The sequence below is a fragment of the Lytechinus variegatus genome, chromosome 7 (assembly GCF_018143015.1).
Source record: "Lytechinus variegatus isolate NC3 chromosome 7, Lvar_3.0, whole genome shotgun sequence".
NCBI classification, from domain to species: Eukaryota; Metazoa; Echinodermata; class Echinoidea; order Temnopleuroida; family Toxopneustidae; genus Lytechinus; species Lytechinus variegatus.
The window spans coordinates 4,458,286-4,480,815 of record NC_054746.1 but is presented as its reverse complement, the minus strand read 5'-3'; the positions used below and the strand labels follow the sequence as shown (position 1 = coordinate 4,480,815).

The 22,530-nt window shown below is 35.8% G+C and overlaps 2 long non-coding RNA genes across 2 annotated transcripts; both read left to right on the top strand.

Moving 5' to 3' along the window:
• The first annotated feature begins 642 nt into the window (after positions 1-642).
• LOC121418256 lies at positions 643-6,362 on the top strand. The gene is made up of 2 exons (XR_005970437.1): positions 643-878; positions 5,709-6,362. It is a non-coding gene; the product is annotated as an uncharacterized LOC121418256 (long non-coding RNA).
• A 7,799-nt stretch (positions 6,363-14,161) lies between these two features.
• LOC121418255 lies at positions 14,162-19,351 on the top strand. The gene is made up of 2 exons (XR_005970436.1): positions 14,162-14,443; positions 17,108-19,351. It is a non-coding gene; the product is annotated as an uncharacterized LOC121418255 (long non-coding RNA).
• The last annotated feature ends 3,179 nt before the right edge of the window (positions 19,352-22,530 follow it).

The window sequence follows — 22,530 nt, the reverse complement described above, 5'->3', positions numbered from 1 at the left end:
GAAATTAAAGGAGAATGTTTCATTACTATTTAATGAAACATCTAATGTGTATAAAAACTAAGGAGTGTCTGCGTCCCGGGGGGGGGGGGGCCACTTCCATTCACGAGTGGATACCATGCGCGACCATGGGGTCTCGAAAAGCACCCTAAACACGTAATTTCCATATTCTGAAAATGCACCCCTTAACAAGTATTGGCGTGTGAAACCCTACCCTTAACAAGTATTGGAAACAAAACGATACTCTTGGCAAATATTCCCTGAAATGAACCCCTAAACAAGTACAGAAATGTTTTATTGTTATGGGTAATTCGGTCGTCGGCTTTACCTTATTTGGTGTAGTAAGAACCCAGCTTCAACACCTCGTACAAATCGGACTCTAAACACGAAGTGTTGGGGCAAAAAGGACATCCTTTATAAAACATTTTAATTTTGTTTTATCATCCCCGCAAATTCGACCCTAAACACGTAATTTTCCTAGCGAAATAGATACCCTTTTTTCATTATTTTTGTGTTTTTGACACCCTTATCACGTTACGTACGTAACGTGCCCTATCGTGAAAAAGACATCCTTTTTACGTGTTTTTTTGGTCGCGCATGGTATCCACTCGTCAATGTTAGTGGCCCCCCCCCCCCGGGGTCTGCGTAGGATGAAAGGAAAGGCTGTTTTCCAAGTCTAACTCTAACTCATGTAAATAAAGTTGAGCCCATGTTTGAATAGTTGTATACTACTAGCCCAACCCATAAATACCTAGCAACTTTGTATAGATACGGAACTCACTCTAGGACTTTGGGACTCGCTTTATAACATCCATTTCATCGAGTCTCACAGTGGATTGGATTTAAGAGATTCATAAATAATATTCATCAAAATACCTCAGGTAAGGGAGTGTATTCATGCGACATTCTATCACGTTCTCCTTTTTTTTTTTGCTGTCTATAATTCATTTTTCGTTGCAGCTCCCAGTTATATACGCAGCAACTTCCAGTTATAACACTGGTTTGGGTAAGTTTATCTAGATGGTATTCTTCACCAAATAGAAATAGCCCGGGGAAAATTTAGTTACAGCATGGTTACGATTAACCACAATGCGTAAGTTTATATGTTTGGCTGATTGTTCGTTTACCATAGAAACAATAGAAATAGTACCGTCATTGTTATATATTCCTGTAAGTCTAATTATTTTGAGAGATAGCTTCAACTTTTATTGGTATGATAGAATGCCTGTTAGGGTATTATGTGTAACACAACTGTGTTTGAAGATGCACGGTAGGTACTATGAAATATTTCTATGTAAGTATATTATTTTGTTGCACTCTCGTACACTTGGGGAGATGGACAATAGAGTTTATAAAATATCTGATCTCACTTAACTTACGTCTGTTTGATTACCTAATATTCCGCTTTTGAATGGAGAAACTGTCAAAGATTGAGCCCAAATCGATTATCAATCCTTTCAAGATTTTCGGCATATTTTCTTAATACTATACTTGACCAATGATAATAAAGGCATCTCACGAGTACAATATTGCAATACTGATAATTATAATCATTAGTTAAAAAAGGGAAAAAATGAGTACCAAAATGAAATGATAGAAAAACAATTAGAGGTGTATAATTTTTTTTCTTCTGGTAATGAAGTTGATAATCTATCTATTCAGTGCTAAGTCATGGATGGGTAATGTCTATAGCAGCATTATTCTCTTGAATCAGAATGCACTTTAAAGTAAAGGGCACATTGAAAGGTCTCGCTTCTGAATATAACCTAATCACTTCCTTCCCTTTCTGATAGCGTCATTCGCATGTCTGCATTTACTCAATAGATCATCTGATCTTAGCTTAGATCCAGTGAGCGGGGCAGCAATCATTAATTTTTTTACAAGTTTGTCTTGGCCTAATTAATTGATTGATTATCATGATTATGGAAGGGTATATATATTCAACAATTTCCTATATTGCAGGTGAAGACATGTAATGTTGTCTCCCTTTACCAATTCACAAGAGTCTCTGATTCGGGCGTTTTCATTTTGTGTAGAGAGTAATATCAAGATTTGTTACACCTTCTAGTGCTCACTCAACTTGAAAATAAAAGAATAAGAAAAGGTTTTATATATTATTTCCTTTACATTATTGTCACCTGATGATCAGATATCTTTTTTATTTTATCGCTGCTATCCTGTCACATGACATATTAATGATTTTTTTATTAGGTAACATTATATCTCGAGGTTTATATGGCTCATACTTGCAGGCATGGGGATAGGGGCTTGGTTGCCCCCCCCCCAAAAAAAAAAAAATCGACCGAGGGGTAACGAATTGAAAGAAAAAAGGATTAAATATGAAATTATTATTTTTTGTTTAAATTATGTAAAAATCTATCATTAAAATCTTAATTCAAAGAAGTCAATGTTTTCGCTCGCTTGTGCCTATTTTGAAACATCCCCTTGCCTTGATGTGCCCCTTTCATTGTTTTCAACTCTTTATGTACGTCAGGGCTCTATTATAATATAGAAATGAACTGTAGCTTCGTTCCTGTCACAAGACTCATGTGATAATGATTATTGCGGTGCTATGATCAAAGAGGAAAACATCCATGAACTTTGAAACCTGGTTGTAGTTTGGAAAATATAAAACTGTTAAACCTGTTTTCGGGAGCCTGTTGTGAGAATAAATTAATAGCTCGCTTATAACCTTTTTTCTTTAAACCAGATAATTTAGTGGTAATGCGAATAGCAAAATAGTTTAGATTTTCAGTTAAAATGACAGGCTCGGTCACTTGTGTTGGGGGTGTGGTGCACAGGAAAAACATAGAGGACCACACCAGTTATTTTACACCGGTGTTTAATTGGTGGTGTTAGTTTTACACCTATAGGTGTTACTACAACACCTTTGGTTGTTACATTTACACTCTTTGGTGTTATGTTCAATCTCTAGGGTGTAATTTAGGGTGTTGTCCTCTATTAACACCAACTGGTGTAAGTTTTAACACCACAGTTTTTACAGTGTGGGGTCCCGGGGTGGGGTGCAAAGTAGCTTGATTGTTGGCAAACACCTGTACTTCAGATATCCAAAGGTGAAGATTGTATACTTTGGTCTTGGGTCAATTTTTTTTTTTTTTTTTGGGGGGGGGGTTGTAGGATTAGTCACGAGGAGCTATGGAGCTCGGGTTAATAATATGATCTGACGGAATAGATCATGTTGATGTTTAATGATGTGTTAAATTATCAGAGTTTCATTTCATTTTTTTTTCATTTCGTTTATTGTTTCTGCAAACTTTTCATATACAAAATAACAAAGAAAATACATAGTACATATCAAAATATTTAACAATAATGATACAAAAATATGAAAAAGGTCGTATAACCCAACAATTTAAGAAGGTTGCAGGGGTTGCCACTATAATCTTAGCTTGACTTTGTGGCAACCCCGGAAATCATCAAATTTATAAAGCAAAACATTCCAGCATTTGTCATATACCTGCTTTCGCATGAACTATATTTGCCCGTTGAATCTTTTGAGTTCTCTCTTTTCCCTTTCTCCCTTTTCGTCTCCTTCTTCTCTATCTCTCTATAGCCATTCCTACAAAAGTAAACGCTACCTCTTGCCCCCCCCCCCTCTAGTCACTACCATCCTCTCTCTTAACTTTCTACCATCACACTCTGTGATTTTTTTATATATATATATATTAACATTGCGTGTGGTTACCATCTCCCCTCCCCCCCCCCTCTCTCTACTAAATTGACACACACCAGAAATGATGTAAACAAAAAATAGTTTCAGTCAGAAATTTCACACTTCATGATCATATTGCATGTAGGCTTGAATAATGAGGGAATTAACCTATATACAGCCACAAAAATATATGACGGAAGTATAAATAAAATTCATAATGTTGGAAAGGATGGTAAAATGAGAAATGCAATATCGGCATGATCGTCTGCTTGGTGTGATAACAGTTATTCATAAAAAATATTGATGAATTTCACCATTTGATGATAAGATCAGGTATAGAGAAACTAGATTAGGTATTAAGGCTCTTATTATACTTTTCCAGAACTTTGTAGAAATACAATATTAATGTTCTTCACTTATACTATCCAGTTTATATTGTGGGGGTTTTACCCCCGGCTACAACCGCTAAAGTGATTTCATATATATTGAATTCATTGTCAGTAGGCATATACCCTCGATGGCCGCCATGGGGATAACCTTGATCGAGTCTTTGTTGATACGTAACCACGTTGTTACTATGTATTGATGAGGTCAGGCCATATACGGTAGCCATTGCCTATTCAAACATACTTTATTGCCAGCTTGAACGTTGTCAGTGATTACATGTGGATATTTTTTATCAATGGATTATATTATTGCATATAGCGTTGGATTAATTGGATATGAATTCGGCATGAGTTGCCTTTCGTGAAGGCGTACGTGCTTTTGTTGTGGAATTAATTCAGAGATAACCGTAACGGTAAGCTAAATGCATCGCCGTTGAAGATATCAGTGTTTTCATATTCATATTTCTCTGAAACGATCAAAAAACGGGTGTGCAGATTCTGTTATGATCATGAATGATTTGATTTTGATATTGATTTTTTGATCAAAAGAGACATTAATAGAAATGGGTGGGTTCTACATGCATCAGTATCGGTTAGCGCAGGTATATATGTATTCAGTCATGGGGCTTTTATCATCCTTTTCAGCTATTACATACTTAAGTTTTGTCGTTTATTATTGCTTGTTCGGGATCTGTTCCTGTATACCATCATACCATGTACGGCAAAAAAGAAGACAGTCTACATTACAACCAAATTAGGCCCATCAAGACGTCTCCGTCAGTCAAGTGCATTGGATCATTATCCAGTGCACAAACTTGATTTTTATGGTTTCTAATGATTAATAATTATTTTATACCATTTTTTGGTATATAGGACAAGTAGGCCTATCCTGCAACTCAAATTGTATGCCCTTATATTGACGCTATCAAAGTAGAATAATAAATATATATATCTCGTTGACTAGCCGAATAGGGTTATTGACATAAATAATTAGGTTAACGGTGAGTAGATCACGACCCTTTGGTGAGATAATCGTGGGTAATAATGATGCACAGGGTACATCCTAGCTGAGGTCGAGTGTAATTAACCGGGGTAATTGATGAGGTGTAATCGAATTAAATTGAATTTATGAAAATTAGAAGAGAAACGGAGGTATTTATTATTGAAATAATGACATGCAGTTAAACAGATGCGGGGACATAATGGACCAGTACATTGGAGGAAAACGAGCGCGCCCCTACCCAAAAAAAAATCAGCAACAGAAACCCAGTCACCCCCCCCCCTCTGACGCTTTATGCACGTTTTATACGGATTCTCATTCAGCACAATTCTATGATGTGCTTGGGGGCTGCTGTTTGCAAAAAGTTCCAAGATCGACCTCCCCCCCCCAAAAAAAAAATAGAACAAGAAATAAAATAGAAATGAAACTAAAGTAAAATGTGAAATGACTTGTACTTTCTGAATAATTATTGTTTAAGTCTGTCGCAGAGTTACAGGCCTCATGTTCATTCTCTAAAGGTCTTCTTTTCTTCTCTCTCTCTTGCTTTTATGACCCCTTGTCAAGTCATGCCCCTCATTTTATGATTTCATTGCTCGGATGTAATTATGTTAACTCAGTATCCATTTTCTTTATTTTTCCGTTGTCTATATAGGCCTTCAGATAATCCGGGCTGTTAATTCTTGACCGTCCTAATCACAATCGTCTCGTGGCCAAATCTCTAGAGGGTATAGCTTATAACCATGGCTGGAGGAGGAGCAGGTCTTCTTTGGGCAATCGTCTGGTTCATCATTCTCATCTTCTTCGGTTGGCCCATCGGTTTCTTCGTAGCCTGGTTGTGGGTGTGCATCATGCCGTTTGCAGTGTGTATAAGCTTCTGCAAAGACATCATGGAACTCTTGCAAAAACTGGTAATGCTTCCGCAAACCTGCGCGGAGGGGATGGTCGGCCAGAAACCTGTATGCGGTTGAAACTATATCATCATCCGAGATGCGCTCAAGAAAGTCATATAATATGCAGAGACTTATGGGAATTCAACATCGTCCAGGCTTTCATCCTAGTTGCTGCCTTTTATTTTGCCTTCGAGATTCCTTCGGCAAATTACTCCAATGATATGTTTGTTTTGATTTTGATTTTTTTACAATTGTAGTCATTTTGATTATATTGATTGATTGTAATGAATGATAATTCATGAAAATGCCGATTTAATTGGAGTATACTTAGTCTATAGTGAGTAGTTTAAAGTCCCTATTTTCCTCACACATTCCCTATTGAAGAAATGGCGCTGGCTATATCATAGGTATAGTGTTGGCACAAAAAATACCATATTAAGAGCCTTAAAATGACTTAATGCTCCGAAGAGGGCCTTTAAAATCATTGATACACCAATGAAACTTTTTATTGGATTCTTGAATAGGAAGAATCCTTTGCAGAATTTGTTTAAGAAGGTTGTATCTGTTGTATGCAAATATATCTGCTGGTATATTGTGTTCATTCCCGTCACATGATACTTCTCAATTCTATTTGTATCTTTTAAAAGCCAGAGCCGATCCATTGCTTATCATATTTCCTGTCTGAATATGTTTTCCCGTTTTCAATCATATATTCATAAAGACCCTATATAGTATATCAGTGCGTGAATCATGTAATTCATTGATTTTCTAGAGCATTGTTATTAACTTTAAGATGTCATAAAATGAATTTATTCTCATTGATATTCGTAATGAAAATGTGAGGAAAATCAGACAGTGCACATGTTTATGTACATGTGCATTTTTATTATGTGGTAGTAAAAGATCATTATTGACATTAAGATCGTCTGCCTTCTAGTCTTATACCTCATTTTGTAAAGTTTTGATAATTACGTTTGTTTCCATCTCATATAGTTCTCCTAAGTTGTAGTATACATAATAAGTTTTTATTCGTGCTGTCATGTAGAGATATCATTGTAGGTATACAGTACACATGGTTCACATCAAATATTTTGTGTTGGGGGTCTATGTCAAAGTCAATAATATGACAAGAAAAAGAGAATAACAAAAAACAAAAAAAGATGAATGCTTATATATATGCCTACAGATACATTTCACTACTTCTATATATAGGCCCTATATTTTAGTTCAGGTATATTTTTCTACCATTTTCTGTAATTTCTTTCACATCAAACGAGTGAATTCCATGATCTCACATTGGTATCAGGTACTATTATGTTTTAGTCTGTAATAGACCAGTTTGTCGATAACATGCCTTTTGTATCAGTGGAATCGCATCGCCATTGTAGGTTCTGCTGGTATATGGGGGTGGGGGGAGGGTTCAGTTGGCATGGTTGGAACAATATTATGTCCTGAATTATATACACAGTTCAAAATATGTACTGTATCTATACACATATAATTATGTTCATATAAACTGATATGTGACCATTCCTCTTCACGTGTTTCAGACGTTTTATCGACAATGCCAATGGAACGTTTTATCAATCGCCAGTGGTGATAGATCGCATGCTAGTGTAGTCTGCTAGCACAGACTAGAATTTGACACTTTGACAATGTCTAGGGTGGTGGAGACTAGACCCCAAACGCTCTGTCTGTATAGAAGCAAACACTTTCCATGAGTGAATATGTAGTCTCCTACTTCACACCCTGCGTTGTCATGAATGGTCGCTGATCACCAGTGGCAACCGTGAGTGGCCAGGAGCGGAAATTTCTTCCAAAAGGTAGGGGGACAAGGGGCTGGAAAATTTGACAAGCAAAAAAAAAAGGTTATCACCCAAAATTTCAGGTCATTTTGACAAAAAAAAGGTTATCATCCCAAAAGTAAGGTCATCTAAAATACATGTTTTTATACATGTTTTATTTCGATTTTGAATGATGAATTTCTTACCATCATAAAAGACCAGAAATAGTAGGGGGACATTTGACATTGTGTCCCCCACTATTTTGAGTAGGGGGGGGGGGCACGTCCCCCTGTCCCCCTGGGATTTCAGCCCATGTGAGTGGTTATACTGTATATAATAAAAAAAAAATTCTGCCCTCTATTGCATGAAATATATAATGGTGAACGATATGTTTCAATTTGTTAATATGATTTTGAATAAAGTGATTATTGATTTGAAAGTTATATGAGAATTCATCATTGTTCTTATCTGACTAAAAGGGGTCCTTCGGGATGTAAAAAAACATGATTTAAATAGACAAAACAAAACACCAAAATTTCATCAAAATCAGACAAGAAATAACAAAGTGATGACATTTAAAAAATAAGCATTATTTTGATGAAACAGTTCTATGCATGTCGTTATGACATGAGCAAGCTAATGATAGCATATTCCCATTTATATTCTTGTAATAAATTATGATTAGGCCTATTCAAATTTTGTCCACCAATAATGAAAAAAAAATGAATTGCCAACCGATTTCCTTTTTTGAGATAATCATTGCTGCAACTTCGTCTGTTACAATATCAGGAGACTTGTTTTGTTATACACAGAATGTAAGAAAATATGATTTCACGATCATAATAACGTAAGAAAATGGAATGTGGGAACATGATTATTAGTCCAGTATTGCATTACGTCATGCATGTAACCATGATTTTTTTCCTAAATATTGCTAAAATTGAATAACTTTCAATACCTCCGCTATTTGTCACCCGATTTTGAAGAAATTTTCGCGATTCACTTCGTGAAATTTATTCAATTTACATCATTATTGTCAGCCTGGGTTACATTAAGATTTTAATAGCACTGGGGCCTAACGATGTTTTTTGCACGATTTACCATTCTTGAAAATAAAGGGGAAATATAACGATAGCAATATCCAGCGATGGCATTAATAGATAATCCTTACATTTCGCTCGCTCGTTTTGTTTACTCGTCAAAATTCAATTGACGTTGCCCAATAAATCAATCTGTGCCTTATAGGAGGAGTGGGTTCATTTCGAAAAACTTATAAAATGAAATGTTTTGAAGGGCCACCCCGTCCACTATTCAATCAGCAAGGATCTTACGCTGTTTGGCTCGGCTGGGAATTTGCCCCCCCCCCCCCTCGTCCAACATTGCGAAATGGAATGTTATTGTAGGATACATGTACATCGTCGAGTCAAAAGGTCATGGGAAAAAAGGTCAGAATCCGTTTATACAAATTTCTTTGGAATTTGATATAACTGTCATCAATATTGTCTTTTTGTTTTTCCCTGTGCTCGCTTGAAAACCGAAATTAGAGCTTAAAATTTCAACTGGGAAATAAAAGCCGAAAAATGGCATCGAGGAGAAAACTAAGGGAACGACGCTATCGAGATGGGAATGGGATGTTCAAGAGGTGTTGATATAGTGAAGAGAGAGAGGGGGAAAAAATGATGAGAGACGGAGAGAAAGACCTGGGAAAGGGGGAGGGGGAGATATGGACCCCCCTTACAAATGCCTCAATGTGATACGTTAGATCAATAACATTCGAATCCAAACAAAATGATGTTTTTGAAAAGAAGATGACTATCATAGTATTGCTTATCTATAAATTAAAGTCGCAATCCATCCCTGGATGCTTCTTCACAGATTGTTATGAGACCTCAAAATCATGAAACTGTTTCATCGTTTGTGTCAAGCTATATATGCTATTTTTAAATTCCTCATTTTACACCATTACATTGAATTAAAGGACAAGTCCACCCCAACAAATAGTTGATTTTAATAAAAAGAGAAAAATACAACGAGCACAACACTGAAAATTTCATCAAAATCGGATGTAAAATAAGAAAGTTATGATATTTTAATGTTTCACAAAACTTAACTTCACAAAACAGTTATATGCACATCCTAGTCGGTATGCAAATGAGGAGACGGATGACATCATCCACTCACTATTTATTTATTTATTTTTATCATATGATATACGAAATATTCTGATTTTCTCCTCAATGTCAAGTGAACAATAATTAATTCCTCTATGAACATGTGGAATTAGCATTGTTAGATACTATATGGTTCAGTCAAGTTGGTCCTTATTGTCAAATCTGTAAAATATGAAATATTGTATAATTCAAACAATAGAAAATAAAACAAATAGTGAGTGAGGGTCATCATCGAAAGTCTCATTTGCATGGCACTGGGTTGTGCATATCACTTTTTGTGAATGTCATGACTTTCTTATTTTGCATTCAATTTTGATGAAATTTTCAGCGTTATGTTATGCTAGTTTGATTTTTCTCTATTTGTTCAAATCAACATTTTTCTAGGGTGGAATTGACTTTTAATTTTATGTTATGATGTATTATTAGATATGACCGCACAGTGTCACGTCATCATTTATTAATAAATTTATGTCTCACAATCACACAAGAAATCCATGATATTGAGGTTATGAAACTCTTTATGATTCAATAATAAATTTCCTCTGTCCTTTCATCATAATTAAATTTCCAGATTGTAAGAAATATTGTTCCCATGACAACTTAATGGTCTACCACAATATCCTGGACAAAGTATAAAGAAAATATACATTGATTTATCGAGGAAGTTGACAAGACTCATATGATCTTACAGGAACGATGTTAATTACATTTGGGGATCTGAATGGACAATATTATTGAACTGGAGATTTGGGGTTCTTGGAAAAGAGTTATTTTAGAAGAGAATTTTATTTATCATTATTCAATTCATGTTTTCCTCCCCCTCTTTCTTTCTTTTATTTGTGGGGGGGGGGGCTAGACCTTCAACAGGAGGAAATATAATATTTTGGGTGTTTGAAAGAGATATCTTTTTATAAAATTATTTTGAAAAACAAATGAATACCCCATAACTATAAGATGTTTGCATTAGTTTTATTGTGTTTTGACAGAATCAGCTGTCGGCCTGACTTTATTTTCAGTGAATACATTTGCAGCACAAGGAGTTTTAATGTTTTTTGCATGAAAGTGGGGGGGGGGGGGTGGAGAGAAAAGGGGTGGACATGAACAAAGTTTCCTGCATGTGGACAGCAAAGGAAACATCGTAGTGCTGCAATCTGCATGGAGCTGGAAAGGAAAGTGAGGAGGGGGTGGGATGTTTGTTTGCCCCAGTATGCCCCCCCCTCTCTGCATGTGCCACCATGAAGGAAGAGGGGGGGGGGGGTGGAGAGAAAATGGGTGGACATATCTTTCCATCATTTCAACTTTCGTGATGAAAATGGGGATAAAAAGTTTGCAGACAAATGTCGTATCCACTATACTGATCATGAAGTGTTTGAGTATCAGCCTACATTCACTTTCCAAGGACCTACACAATATACCCGCGAATGAACAGCGTGTATATAATCATAGTGCAAACATCATGACAATGACAATGAAAGCAATATAGTAAACCCACGCTATTCACTATCGTAGAATGTTGTGTTTCGGTGTGTTTCTAAAACATGACACCTTGCTTTCCAACCCTTGACCTAGAATAGTGATCCCAAGGTGGCAAGATATGTTATTTCAGATATCAATGCCAGAAAACATGCAGTTGAATCTTACTGAAAGAAGCGTTCGCACTTTTTTCTTCTTTCAAACAGGGGCAGATCGAGACAAGGGCCCCAATATAGGCCTATATATAGGCCCATTTTCTGATAATTAACCTCCAAAAGCACAGGCCCGGATGAAAAAAAAAAAACAGAAAAGGGAAATGTTCAGGCCTGTAACTTAAAAGGGGAGGCATACTTAGGCAGAGGCTCTACTTAAATTTCAGGACCCCAAAATAAATAAATAAAAAACAAATTAGAAAAATAAAGAGGCACTCCCTCCTTTGTCCACTATGCTTCCAAGGGCGCCGGAAGCGGGGGGGCAGGGGGGGCACTTGCCCCCCAACGAAAATTTGGGGGGGCAAAACGAGATTTTGCCCCCCCAATGTGCCCCCCTAAAAGTAAAAAAATCATATTATTTAAGGACAAAAGTAAACGATGAAGGCACTTTCCTGCCTAAGAATTGTCATTTCCATTGTCAAAAATGAAAAAATTTCGCCCCTGACGGGGCAATTACACATCATAGTAAGCCTTATGTCTTTTGACGAATATGTCCCTCTGTGAAACATACCTTTGATAAGCGCCTTTTCCATCTTATTACAGTGTGATAACGTGTAACCTTTTAATGAATACATTTCAGACTAAAACCGAATGGCAAATTGAAAGTGGTTCACCAATGCTGTGTCGGCTAACAAACGCGCGGTCGCCCAGAAACGCTCAGACCGGGGTGGTGTTTCATCAATATTTTCGTCTGACAAATTGTCAGATCTGACAACTTTCGTCTCCTATATTCTGATTGGTTGAGAAGCATTGTTACCATAGCAACTGTCGGATAAAACAGGACTTGGCGGATAAAACGTCCGACAAGTCCTTTCATGAAATGCTCCCCGGACCCCATATCACTAACGCGCGTGAACGCTATAGTTACTCGAGCAACATATATATGAAATCGGATAATAGCTGTAAAACCGAAAAGTTTAAAGAGTTATATGGGCTTGAGTAGTTGCTTATTGGATAAATGAGAAGATGCTAGCTTGAGTCGGCGAATGGAGTACTCATCTATCAACTAATCAAGCCTCTTCAAGTCTTCGACCTTTTCTGGTTTACTGTCTTTATCAGGACTACGCTCATTTGAACAAAAAATTACTCGACTATCAACTGTCCACTTCCTCCTATCAATTTCACTTCTTCCTCTATCCACTTTAATTTTCGAAAACTCCACTTGGTGTTCCGACAACCATATTCGTTATTGGAATGTAATTGTTTTCTTCTAAATAATGTACATTATTAACTGCCGTAGTTTGTTAATTCATGATTATTTACTAATGAATATTTCCTGGAATTTGATATTCATCATTTCCTAGTTATGGTCACATTTTCCCCAGAAAATATGTAAAGAAAAAAGAAGATTTTGAAGGGGTCATCCAAAAGTGCTTCCCAGCCATACAAAACATGCCAAAGGAAACACATAAATCGAGTAATGTTATAAATTTTCAGAAAGTTTAAAATTGTTAGACAATAATTAAGCAGGTCATATTTATTTTTTCCTCCAGTTACAGAATATGAAACGTTTTGCCTATGCATGGATAATCAGGGACTGACTATCTCCAATGCTGAGTTCAGAAATGATTTGCATAAAGTGGGGATATAAGTGCTTATCGACGTCTGCCACGTCAGAACAGTATGACATTTTGAATTTGAAAAGACATTCATTAGAATGTATGTTGTTTCTGTTGTTACGCTTCTTCTGCTTAATACACTCCTTGAAACTTATGATAATTGTGCTCTCTCGCGTCGTCCGTGTATGTAAATGTACATAAATAATATTTCTGAAAGGATAATGCTGAAAAATTTCTGGTATTTTGAGTCAATATTAGCGTATTACGTAATTTAATTGATCAGACACAAAAACCACATTTTGCGCGTAGATTTTATAGGTTCTCATAAACTCTGAGTATAGTCTTTCGTAGTGAATTCTATGTTTAATTCTCAAGAAATTTATTTTTGAATTCTCTTAGAAACGCAACTTTTATACTCTATTTTTACACAAAGTCCTTACAACCCCCTCTCCCGCACGATCGCTTCGGTATCTCACGCTGTCAAATATATTGTGCCCTTCGGGATTTTGCCCCCCCCAAAACTGAAAGTGTTCCGGCGCGCCTGTATGCTTCTGTTTGTGAAATATGTAATTCACGGTAGTTCAAACAGACCAAAGTTCACTTTGTGATGTTGTAAATAAGTTTAAACTTATACTATCCTAGTGTTACTTTATTTTATTGATTTTGAGTATCGTTTCATTACTCCGAAAAGCAAGCAAATCAAATCAAATAAGTTCAGTGATAATAATATTCGGGTTACCAAACACATGAAATTGTTAATGTACATCTAAGTGATCGATAATTCTGTTCAATCATGGAAAATATTGCCCTGATCATTTTATTAAGAACTATCATATTGGTTCAGAACTTTTTTAAATCAGAGAATCATCTAGTTTGGGGAAAAATACTAGGCCTAGAGAGAGTGAATGATGAACGTTTGCAAATAATTATGAGAGTGCTGCCAGTAATCATGAGTATTTTACTAAGTCCTTGCAGCTCTTCCCGGTGTATAAAGTCAATTGTAGGAAGTAATTTCTACTTCCCTTTAATCTCTCAACCGATCTAACAGATGAAGAGAGTACCCTCGGATGATCATCATACGAGCTGAGCAGTCCGCATCTGGTTCAGCAAGTACGTCTAGGGTTAATTGGTTTATTGTCATCACCAGTCAAACGCATTCATTCAGGAGTTGTTATAGGTGTACTCCATTGATCCTCGTTTCACCTCTCTGATTTTATTCAATCAATTCGGTTGTTGCCGAGAGTTTTGGAAAGCTAGAAAGGTTTTATTTGGATTATTTCATTCAAAGGCCGTGTATGGTAAGTGAAGTTTCACCATGGTTTCGTGTGTGTTTCTCTCCCGGGGTTTCGCTTCGGTCGTATGTATTTTTTTGCTTCCCGCGCCAGTACTGCGCGCTTTCTCCCTCCCTGGGATACTCTACCCGGGAAAATCGCATGAATGTCGCTATTCCATGTGGTGGAGAGTTTAGACTGTACCACACCCTTTTCTCCACTCAGACCAGTTGCTGCAGTAGGGAATACGTTATGTCTTGTGTGACTGCTTGTAGGAATATATCACAGTAATTTTTTTTTTTTCGATGGAAGGATATTCCTGACACAGAATCAATTACCATATTATGTTCCAGTGTTATTTTTTAGAGGCAGATATATATTATAACTTCTTATATATCTGCTATTTAATACCTTCATTCACTTGTTTTCAAATTGATATTCTATTGAAGCATTGAGATTATAGATCAATGCCTATGTATTCAATGAGTATCCCTGTGCAGATTAAAAAAAAGTTCTAGTTTAATGAATGATTATACTTGTAATCTACTAAGGGTGACCAGACGTCCCGTATTTCCCGGGATTGTCCCGTATTTTGCTCCTGTGTCCCGGCGTCCCGACAAACCCTTCCCGGGACGCCTATTTGTCCCGTATTTCAGAATATTGAACAAAATGTAGTTATAAAAGTGACGAATTTTCATTAAATAACCAACAGCTGACGAAGCAGGGACAACAATTAAATCGATAACAGTAAACTTTTACAAGTTCTGTGGTGATTTCTTGCTAACCCAATACATTGCAAATGAACTGGCGTCCTGCCTGTGTGTGGCAGGCTACAAGCTAGGCATGTAGGATCGAAGCAAATTCTCAATGGTGCAAACAATCTCACATGATAAACAGTTTCCACCACTAATCACAAAATCGGCGGGAAATACTTATAACTATAAAATGGATTCTCAGATTAATGATTTGGAGATGTAATCGGAGGAACAAGTTATTGACTTTTCATAGATCTAGTTGTTTCAGCTTTCGTTTTTGGGTCTTGGTTTATACTCTCTTTCTTTCCTAGACATTTTCTTTTCTCTCTCTCTGTTCATTTTTCTTTCTTTCCTTCTTTTTCTTCCCTTCTTCATCAAATATCCTTTTTTATTCTTCCCTTATAATTACCTTGGCTTCCTTCTCTCTTCGTCTCCTGTTTCTTTTCGTTCTTTCTCTCCTCCCATTATTTTCTCTTTTTTACGTTCTCTCCTCCCTTCATTCTTCCCTTCCGCTCTTTGTTCCTTTTTTCCCTTCTTATTTTTCCCTTATTCTTTCTTTCTTTTGTTTCTTTCTTCCTTTCCCTTCCTTTCTTCCTTCCTCCCAGTTTTCTTCTTTCTTTCTTTCTTTTTTTCAAAGAATGAAGGAAACATGTTTATTTCCTTCATTATTACTTTCCTCTTTTTTCTTACCTTGTCCCCTTTAATTCTCTCCTTTATTTTGTCTTTCAGACATTTTTTCATCTTCCCTTCCTTTCTTTCTTTTTCTTTCTTTCTTTCTTTTTTTTCTTTCTTTTTTTTTCTTTCTTTCTATATTAATTTCAAAGAATGACGGAAACCTTATATTTTATCTCTTTTATTATTTCTTTCATTCTTCTTTTATTCTAACTATTTGTTATTTTTTCTGTTTTTCCTTTATTTTCTTTCCTTCTCAATCATCTCTTTTCTTTCTCCTTTATTCTTTCGTTCACCTTCTCTTCCAATTCTTTACATTTTTCACAAGTCTAATACTTTGTGTGTGGGCTTCTTTGTTGATCTTCGTTGGTCAAATGTCCCGTATTTCATTTTGTGTAATCTGGTCACCCTGCTTGTAATATACAAACACAACATTAATTTTATACAATAATCAGGTAAATGGTAATAATTTGCTAAATAATGATATAATATCTTATGTTTTAACTAAGATATTTTGACAAGGATAGCTAGAGCAAGCAAATCTACCATCATTTCAATCAAGTTCATTCTTGTGTATATTTTAGGCCTAAAATAAAAAAGAAACATATCAGAATTTGCATTTGATGATAAAGGCCTATGTGTTAATATATATTCCTACAAAGGGTGTGACACACTCTTCCTCTGCTTGGCTGCATACATCGCTAGATGATGATACTTGAGATAGTGAGTCATAACTTGACCTTAACATGAGAGACTGTAATAATGACAGGATCTAGTGAGGAGAGAGTGGGAGCAATTTACTTGAGTAGTTTTGGTTTCAGGCATGTGTGTATATATGGCTATATAAAATTTATTTATGCATGAAGGTGTTTGATTTTTTTTCCCTGGGGGCGGGGGGGGGGGGATAGAGAGAAAAGGGGAAGAAAACATGCAACTATATATAAATTTATACAGCAAATTAGTGCTGAAAGTTCTTTTTTCCAAAATAAAGAATTAAAAAGTATTTATTGTATTTGTTGTTTATTGGCACCCCCCACTAATTTTAGCTCTATTTTGATGTCATTGAAGCCAATATGTGAAACTATAAACACACACACAAACACATATTGAGGTTGAGCTTGGAAAGAGTGGAGTGCATCGGTGAGCTTCTCTTTAAATTTTTCTTCATGCATTCGTACATTTCAAGAGTGCATTAAAGTAATATTAATTGTTTTAAAACAATTTGAAACCATTTTTTCTATTTTTTTTCTTCCATGCACACCAGACAACATCCATAGCAACAGGCTGATTCCCATTTGCATCATCCAATAATCGTTGTGACATCATTCTCATTTGGTTACCATGGCAAACTGCGGCTGGTTATGGAGCATTGTTTGGATCATCCTCCTCCTCGTGATTGGCTGGCCGATCGGTCTCCTATGCGGCATCCTCTACGCCATCTTCTGTGCGTTCCCACCCTGTTGCCCCGGTTGTAACGATCTAGTGAACTTTATACACCGAGGGTTGGACCTTCCCCGTACCTGTGCTACCAACATGGTTGCCCAGCGCTCTGGCTGTTGAATAGGGGTGTAGGATAGGGGCGTGGTGGGGGCGCATGATGTACTTGTAGCGTGTTAGAACAATGGAGAGTGATTGGATGAACGGAATGCTGAGCTGGTATCTCTACAGTCTTCTAATTCTGGCTGGCGATCAAGGAGGTTCTACCATGTAGAAACCGAATTACCGTCTAAACGTTTGTGATTTAGACTTTTTGATTGAGGGTATTCAAAGGACTGCTATCTTCCAATGTAAGCTAATAATTTGCCAAAATTTTCAGATTTCGTATGAGCCATAAATAAGTTGTGTGTCCCAGTGACGGACCGTGACCTGGAGGAGAAAATTGATTGGAGGGGCACTGAATCGTTTGTGAACAATGCTGTGCCCCCCATGCTTTGTCTCCTCCGGGTCATGGTCCACCACTGGTGTATCCTATACACATCTTCACCATTGAAATCAGAATGCCCGTTAATTACATGTTCTTAAAAGATATAAATTGTTGTTTTTATTGCTATTCTATTTGCCTGTTCAAATGATGATCCACATTAAAACACGTTTTTGTTAAAATGAAAGCAAATGCAAGGAAACAAATGATTATCAGTGTTATATTCAGCTGAGGACTGGGATGTACATATGGTCTGTGTTTGATTAGAAAACAGTAGATAGTTCATTAAGCTGCCTATGTAATATATGTATCCTAAGTGTATAATACAGGTATATTAATGATATGTTTTCAAAGAGGCTCATAAATGTACCACTTTCAAAGAGTCTGCAGTCAAGAGATGTCAACTTTTTTGTCTGCCTTTTTATATATTCACATACCTATAAAACATTATAGCCACAGCTTAATGTAGATATGATTTCCCTTAACTTGATACTGTTTAATTCAATATAGTATATTTATTTGTTTTCTATTCTTCCATCTCAACATTAACTCTTTTTATATCATAGATGTTCATTGTTATAAATATATTTATGCATCTTGTAACAATTATTATCTTTTATATGAATAATTTTTCACAAGGTTCACAGAAATATTTCTTTCAAGTGTTATATTCGATTAGGATCTTAATGGGCTAAGAGAACCTTGAAATTATATTCTTCCAATTTTATGTGCCATCAAATTGAAATGGAAGTAGTTAGCGTCATCTAAAAGAAAAGTATTACATGACACTATGGAAAGAGGTAAATTATTAGGAGGAAATCCATGATACAAATTCTGACTCTAAAAGTTAACAATGATTCATTGAAGAAATAAATAGCCTTCAAGCTTCTTTCTCATCGTGCATTTTCACAAGATCAAAGAATGATCGACTTTCATGATATGGTGCTCTCTACTATTTTGAAGAATATCTGTGGCTTCCTAAATGTAATAGAATTACAACTAAGTATTCAACGAATATAGTATTTTAACATCATCTTTTTTTGGGGGGGGGGAAGGGGGCATAGACACATTAACATACAATTTTTTTTTAAGAAACTCAAAAACGAGGAAGCAAAGCAACCAAGCTTGTCAAGGGGACACTTTGCATACATTTTCTTAAGTGAACTTGAAGGATTGTATGGAGTCACACTTGGTGAATTTTGTGAAAAAAAAAGCCAGTATCAAAAAAGAAAATGTAACTTTTCAAAATGTCTACATAATGCCATGAACCAGTGAAACAGGCTGTCTGGATTAGCAGCTATTGCTATTGTGTGTTCCCCTTTTATCACAGTTATCATTTTCTTGTTACACATGATATTGTCTTTGTATGTGTATATTTTTTGGGGTAAATAGGTTTCAACTACGCTTTCAACTTTAACCTGATGTACTTCTACTATTACAGTGGCTAGGATTGAGCTATCGTCTTACGAGACGTGATACTCAGATAGAGTAGGAGTTAATACATCCTGACAGACAGCCAGGCAAGCCATTCCAATAATTGCTTCTTCCTCCCTCCTATCCTCTGGGATACTACAGGTCATTTACACACTCGCAGAAGTTGGTGGATCCAGTGGCGGAAGGGGGGGGGGAGAAGGGAGCACGCACCCCCTCTATATTCAAATATTCATCGATTTAACACACATTTTGATAAGCTATCTCTATAAAGAAAAAAGAAGGTATAAGCATAAAGAAAAGATCTATAAAGAAAAAAAAGTCATTTGTCACGAACTGCACCCTGTATATTTTCATTTTTGCTCTTCAAACCCCCTCTATTTCAAAATCCTTGATCTGCCACTGTAGACAGATTCTGCATGTAAGATCCATAGGGGTGAAATGATGAAGGAAAATGTGTATTATTCAACACTATTTAGGGAACTATAATTCATTCTCATATATTGCTTTCATTCAAGTGAAACCAGGGGCTCTTTTAGTTTCAACTGCAAATATATTTGTTTATAATAATAGTGAGAGGGCATTTCCATTACTCCAAACAATGAGCTACATATATGCCTTGTCACATTAAATTTGAAATGGAAGCAATCCAACCAAACTTCCCATCAATGTACCTCTGATGTTTCCTTTATATAAAAAACAATCAGCTTCAAGCATGCTTTACTAATAAAAACAGCCTGTTTCACCAAATCAGACAGATGTTCTGAAATCAATTCCTCCATCTCTTTCCGCCGTTTCTCAAAGCAAACTTCCTGTCTGAGTGACCTCCACAGGGATGTACTCATGTCTTTGAAATCCTATTGACATTGCATACATTTATTTCCTTCACTTAATAACAAGGCTGAACATAGGAAAGCTGTCTGGGAGTGGTTGCTTTCCGCTACTTCACATCCACTTCATTCATTGAGTCATTCAATTTTGTTTTAGGATCACATTATGCTCTTGAAATAAGCATATGATAAAATATTAAAATTCTTCCAGCAGAAAATCAATTACTAAACACTAAGAAATTTGTGAACCCCAAAATGAAACAACTTTACCAACATTTAGGGGTGTAATCTTGCACCCCAAGTGGCATAAGGTGCAAAATGACATTTTTATCATTATTTTAACCAAGAAATGCTTGTTTGCAGCCTATTGAGTGCAAATTTGAAGATTTTGAACCTTTTAAGGTGCATACTACTTGACATTAAAAAAGGTTCAGATTTGAACTTTTATCACATGGTTCATTTCTGCACCATATAGGGTGCTTAATTATAGCTAATTGCACCCTTAAAAGTGCAAAAATGAGCACAACTGCACTCATTAGCACCCCTTGGTGTGTTGCTATTACCAACCCTAGGGTTCAAATTTGATCCCCCCCATTTCCTAGTGTGTATGCATTATAGTTCATTTCATTGAGTAATTCATTTGTTTTAGGAAGATATTGTGCTCTCAAAATTAGCATCAGATTTCATGATTCCTCCTAAAGTAAATCAACTATCCATTTCCTTGTATATTTTTCATGTGCTTATCATGTGCATCACTTTCATTCGATAGTACCTTCAGGCGTTTTCAAAGAAACATTTTACATTCGAGAAAAAACTGTGTCATGTCAGTTTCGCTCGAATGAAAGGAAAATAATAATTTTTTACATTCATTTTATAGGTTATTCTTTATTGTCATTTGTAGTTCATTCAGACTATGACCATCAGATAATTTGTATACTTAAAAAAAGATAATAGTAATAAGCAAACTAAAAACTCAGCTACTTGTTTACAATGAAAGGCCAGTGTTTTATGCAATCAGTACTGCGTTAAGTTTTTAGACAACTCTCAAGACTTCTAATATTTGAATTGAAATGAGAAATTGTATAATAAAATCACATTACACATGAAATTGAAAATAATGCATACTCAAATCACAGTTCTTGTTGCATTTTTTTTACGTCTAGCTGCACCCAGAAATTTTGCTGTCAATCAAAATACCAGTGGCGATAGAAGTTTCATGATTGCAAAATCCATTTGCATGTTCACAATAATTTTGTATCTGATCATTTCATCTTAGTGCCTAACAATCTTCTTTCTCTACCTGATCTTTCAATTGAAACAAACCATTTTGGGGAATAGAATATTGAAATATATTACATTGAAACTGCGCTCAGAACAGAGACTTTCAGTCAGGAGGTATATAGCAGTGAGATCATAATAACAAAGGAAAAATTTTCTAGAATTAAATTTATCAGAGTTGAAATTTTATGATTGAACATTGGAATTCTTAGGGAAAAGGCAGTTTAGAGAAGAAAAAAAAAAAGAAAATGGCAAATTTACATAATGATTGAGTGGATTACTAATAGTAGCTTCATTCTAAGAATTCACCATATCTAGGTCAGGTGTAATATCTACATATATATGAGTTCCTAGATATGATTTACTGGTACTATTATGATTTGTTCAAAGTCCACAAAGGGATTTTGATTGTGCATTTATCAACAAAATGGGGTCAGTTTCACAAGGGAGTGTGGAGTGTTTGAGATAAGACTAACTTGATTTACCACTTGGCATCTCTCATTTTAGATTCAAATGGAATCTAGTCAATGGCCCGTATTCTGAAGTCAGGTTTAATTAAAACTCAGGTTGAAAGTTGTGGTTTAAGTATGGATAGCCAATTGTTACATAAATAACTAATGGTAGAGATATCATATTTCAGCTCATTGGCTGTCAAATCATTCATAATTGTCTAGGAAGTATAAATAGATGATTGTCTTCACCTTCGAGCACAGTAAACATAAGAGCACAGTAAACATAAGAAACATACAACCTAATAAATATTTTGACACTTTTGGCTTCTCATAGCCAATTGTTACATAAATAACTAATGGTAGAGATATCATATTTCAGCTCATTGGCTGTCAAATCATTCATAATTGGCTAGGAAGTATAAATAGATGATTGTCTTCACCTTCGAGCACAGTAAACATAAGAGCACAGTAAACATAAGAAACATACAACCTAATAAATATTTTGACACTTTTGGCTTCTCATAATTTCAGCAAGTTAGACCATGGTCTAAGTTAAACCTGACCTCAAAATATTTGCCAATGTGTTTTCCAGAGTACAGACTTAAACCAGCAAAAGAGTGATAACTCACTGTTTAAATGAATCAAGTAAACTTGAATAAGCTTTGTTTCCTAAGGTGGGAGAGAAATATTTTCTTCATAAATCAGACACAAAAAATGAGATTCAATTTCAATTTATTTTGTTTGCTGAGATTTGTGACAAAAATATCAAAATTGG